The sequence below is a fragment of the Macrobrachium nipponense genome, chromosome 44, assembly GCF_015104395.2.
Source record: "Macrobrachium nipponense isolate FS-2020 chromosome 44, ASM1510439v2, whole genome shotgun sequence".
NCBI lineage: Eukaryota > Metazoa > Arthropoda > Malacostraca > Decapoda > Palaemonidae > Macrobrachium > Macrobrachium nipponense.
The window spans coordinates 46591949-46597188 of record NC_087221.1 but is presented as its reverse complement, the minus strand read 5'-3'; positions in this window follow the sequence as shown (position 1 = coordinate 46597188).

Here is a 5240-nt window from a genome sequence, read left to right as displayed (position 1 = left end):
CTGTAAAACACTGAAATACCTGACATGAATTAGCTTTGATTTTACCATCTTCCAACAAAGTCTCGAGAGCAGTCATCTTACTGATGTTATGAAACCTTTAGCCGGTGCTCAATTTGTGTATTTGAAACAACCTTTGCCAATAGGAAGTAAACACATGACGATTTTTAATTTCGTCTTCCCCAAATCTCCTAGCAGAACTATTTTATGAGCAGCTCTCGATCGAAACACCACATTACATGTCTCTGGCCACACTATTGGTTCCCAATGAATCCTTCTCTTTTCTGTCTTATTTTCTCAATACAAAGCCCCAATACAACCTTAACCTCTTCTAGACATTCCATACATAGCCACTGAATCATCTGAGAAACACGATCACTACTATGTTGAAGCATCTAACTCATTCGTAAGGTAATCCCATCAACTGCTGGGCGACTTCCATTCTTCATTGCTGGAACTGGTAATCTCACATCTTCTAAGTTGTCCCGTCTATTATATCTTCTCTTTCACGTTGACCAAAATACACGCATCACTCACAACTGCTTCTCTCTTCATTAAAATATTCTCCAAAATGCATCTCCCCATTTGTCTATGATTCTAAAATCTTTTAGCGCATTTGATTCCCTACCTGCATTGATTTTCCTCTGTTTTTGGCAAGACTACCCAATTTATTGTCTTGTATACCTTCACCGGTATTAGTCGTGAAAGGGAACTTATAATAATATTATCACAGGAATAGAACGATGCTAATGTTTGCTTATGGCATATTTACTTTAATAACTTAAAGTTATTCCGTCTTCTCGTTAGCGACTAACCAGAAACAACCTACACGGGCAGTAAATGAAGGGAGAAACTCAGTAAAAATTTCTTTTCTGCTGAGGCTAATATTTGTTTTACTTTTATTATACCTCATGCTCTTAACCACCAGTAACGATAAAACATATAATTACACTTTTTCGAGATATTTCTCGTAAAGATTACTTTTACGAAACTGCGAGGACGTAACTATCGAGAGTAAATAAACGCATCCCCTTTTTTATCCATTTCTCATCGTTATCCAGCAAAGGTAAACACTACCTGCCTAATGGTAAAACAAAATATCTCGCGCATCTGGCTGCGCATCGCCGTACAGCCAGTTTTATGGACATTAGTGAGTTCCTTTATCTTTAACGTTATCTCTACTTCTCCTGACCACCTCTAGCCCTGTTATCTCGAGCGCGAGAGCATCGCCGTCATTAGCGGAGCTTTATTTCTCTCGTATTTTGCTTTCTTCAAAGCAAAGGGTTTCCAGTTTCGTTGGGTATAAAAAAAAAAAAAATCCCGGATTATTATCGGCAGGCATCCACGCATCTTCCGTCACACTAAGTGTAATCTTATCGGTTCCGGAGTTAATACTTATCTGGTATCATCTCTCCAGCAAAGAATGACTCGGAGAGATTTATTAACATTGAGGGAAAAAGGAAAAGAGTCAAGTTCTTCAAAGTACTCGAACAGAGAGAGAGAGAGAGAGAGAGAGAGAGAGAGAGAGAAAAGAGTGGAGGGGAGGAATGAGGAGAGGAGATGGGGAGAGAGAGAGAGAATACTAAGTTGCATCTCGTGAAAGGTCAACGGTTCTTTATCTATATATCTCTCTATCTATCTACCACACACACACACACACACACACACACACACACACACACACATATATATATATATATATATATATATATATATATATATATATATATATATATTATGTATGTGTGTGTGTGTATTTGAGAGTGCGTGTATGTGTGTGTTTTTTTAGCATTTCCCGAACTTAAATATCAAAAATATGAAGAGGGAGTGATAAGAAAGGAAAGTACCAATAATTTCGTCTTCGGAAATTCGCCGAGGCAGAAATAAAATAATTTCAGTTAGAAATAACTTGACTCGGGACTCTCAAGAATCCTCGCAGTATTTCAAAGCTCTTTGCTTCAGCATTGGTAGGATTCCTTGATGATGATGATGATGAAGTGATGAAAGAAAGGATGGCGAGGGAGATAAGGAAAGGAGAGAATGAAGAAAACATGCATCCTATGATGAATGTCTGATTGCCGTGATGAGCCAGTCAACAAATTTTACAGTGAACATTGTTAATTTAGGCAGTGGCAGCTCCCAGAAGATGGCAACGCTAAAACATACAGGATTGGAAATTGAAATTGTTTCTCTCTCTCTCTCTCTCTCTCTCTCTCTCTCTCTCTCTCTCTCTCTCTCTCTCTCAGTTCGAGTTAATCAATTATAGATTTTCACTTTTCCCTACCCTGCAGTGGCAGCTCCCATAAGATGGCAACGCTACAACATTCAGTATTGGAAATTTTCCTCTCTCCTCTCTCTCCTTTCTTATCTCTCTCTCTCATTATCTCTACTCTCTCTCTCTCTCGTTTCGAGTTAATCAATTATAGATTTTCACTTTTCCCTACCCTGCAGTGGCAGCTCCCATAAGATGGCAACGCTACAACATTCAGTATTGGAAATTATCTCTCTCTCTCTCTCTCTCTCTCTCTCTCTCTCTCTCTCTCTCTCTCTCTCTCTCTCAAATACACACACTATTCGAGTTGATCAATAATAGATTTCACTTTTCCCGTCCACCTCAACTTTTCCATTAACGGGCTATCGGTTATCTTAGAATGGGAAGAAGACGTGTCCCACCTGTAAAAATGCCAATTTTATTTAATGCGGCAAGTATCCCCGGGCAAGATGGTATCAAATTACAGTAAAACCTTTTCCTGTTCTTCAGTTCGTTGTTAAAAGTAGTCATTACAGGTTGGAGGTACAAACTGCATGACAAATTGAAGAGAAAGATCGGAATATCACACGCAGTGTACTAGATACGTTGCATCACGAATCTCAGACGTAACAGATATATTTTTGTTCGTCCTTGTTAAAGAATAATTACGTATGAAACTCCATTTTTTTTTATGAAAGAATGATACTTAAAAATCTCCCGAGTTTAAAGTATCTGAAATGAGTCACCCAAAACATAAAAGATCATTGGAGAGCTGACCTTGATCTCCTACCTTGAATAATATGACATAGGTCTATCTCACGCATGTACGACTCTACAGAAGCGAAAAAATAGTGTACATTGCCCATCTCAAGATGAATGGAGACAGTTCATCACAAACAATGCTGCCTACAAGGTAGTAGAATAAGTTTTAGAAAGGAACTTAACATCCTAGAAGGAAAGGAACGCATGGGCGATGAAGGAGAGATGCAAATGACTGACTTCTGATGATACTGCGGATAAAGGATGAACGGGACTATGTCAATCCTTTGTCTAGCAATAACGGCTTACTGAGGGAAGGGGATATATATGTATGTATATATATATATATATATATATATATATATATATATATATATATATATATATATATATGTGTGTGTGTGTGTGTGTGTGTGGGTATGTATACATATGCATATATATATATATATATATATATATATATATATATATATATATATATATATAATATAATATATATATATATATATATATATATATAGCGAAGAAGAGCACCATTCATCAAAATTCATTTCATAATTTAGATAAGACACAACTAGGAAATTCGTAGAATGAGAAAGTTCATTGTTGGGCTGAAAAAAAACAAAAAAAACATAAGGCTATATCTTTTTGGGTCATCTCCGACCCACGAGTGGCTCCTGACGTATAGTAATATTTATTGGGTTTTTAATGACATTTCCTATTTTTCACTTGTCAATTTACCAATTAAGGAGTTGAAAAAATATAATTGTGGTACACGGTATTAAATATTTTTTTTTCAATTTAACAATAATACCATTTTAAAGACTATGGTTAGCGAATGAAAGAATTTAATAAAAACGTCATTTTAAAGGCTATAGTTGAAGAATGAAAGCCCAATACTTCTAAAGCTGGAGAAAGAACGGGTCTGAATACGTTTTCGTCTTTAATCGGAAATATTTATATTTATCGTCATCACTGTCAGATTTGATAGGTGATAATGAGGTGTTTAATGAGGGTTATGATTAGAATCTTAGCGTGAAAAAGTTGATGGTCATAATTTCTCTATCTTTCCTGAATTCGTAAGTGTTTCAGGTCTAATATATTTCCGTAAAACAGTCCTTAATAGAACAGGATATCTTTGGATTCAAAGAGTTTATTGACATTTTATGATACAGGACGCTTCTGGACAGAATTAAAATGTGGATATCTAAAACAAACAATTCAAAAGGCGTAAGCGTTTTAAGAATCAGCACTAAAATATATGTTCGCCATCAAAAGGAACAGACAAACATGAAAAATAATCTGAAATCGCGTCAATAAACCGGAAATTCACCAAATCTGGTTTGTTTTGTGTCTATAATGAAAAGATGAATCTCTGAGAAAAATGAGAAAAAAGGCGAAAATAGTAGCTGTTTTCGCTCTGGATCCACCACACGGTGCAGAATCGTTTTTGATGCGTTCCTTTCATTAGGGCCAACACCTGCAAACGGTCTTACAATACGCCTTCATTCACCTCTTGAGAACAAGTTCCTAGAAATCCTTCGGAGAGATCCTCAAGGATGGGTAGATCACTAATTACTTCTCTTGTGAAAGGAGGATGGAGGCACAATGGCCAATTATAAACGTGGTCAGTAGCCAAGAACAGGAAAAAAATTATTTTTTTCCCTTAACCTTGTTTCCCTTCATCGCATAGCAGCGTTTAAGAGACGGTGGCGAAGGGACCCGGTGGTTGGTGGTATTAGGGGGAAGAATTAGTTGGAGCGGGGTGGGGGTGGGGGGCGGCGGCTGTGGGATGGGTCCTGCCTGGCAGCCTGGGAAGGTTGAAAAGGGTGACTATTTGTGTACAAAAATGAGTTAGGGAATATCAACTACGTACGGAGACCCTGGGCTTGGGAGAAACCTTTCAGGATTTCAATGCGTCGGTTGCAAGTGATCTGAGGTGTCATATGAGAGCCAGCCCCAGCCTCCTTCCGTCTGAAAGAACCTTCTCTCGTTCATTTATTCAGGCCATCGTCAGTGTAATAACACGCCTTCGTCGGCCCAATTCAGCCAGGTCTGTAAAAATGCCAGGTCATGAATGCCCCGTGTGAGAACGCGCGCTCCGGATACGGTGAGTTGGGTGGTCGGTATTGTTGGGGGCGGAGAAGGAAAGGAAGGAAAGAATTAGCGATCAAAAAACGTATTTTTTTTTCTTCAAAAAAGTCCCTTTTTTCCTCTCTCCAGTTTTTTTAAA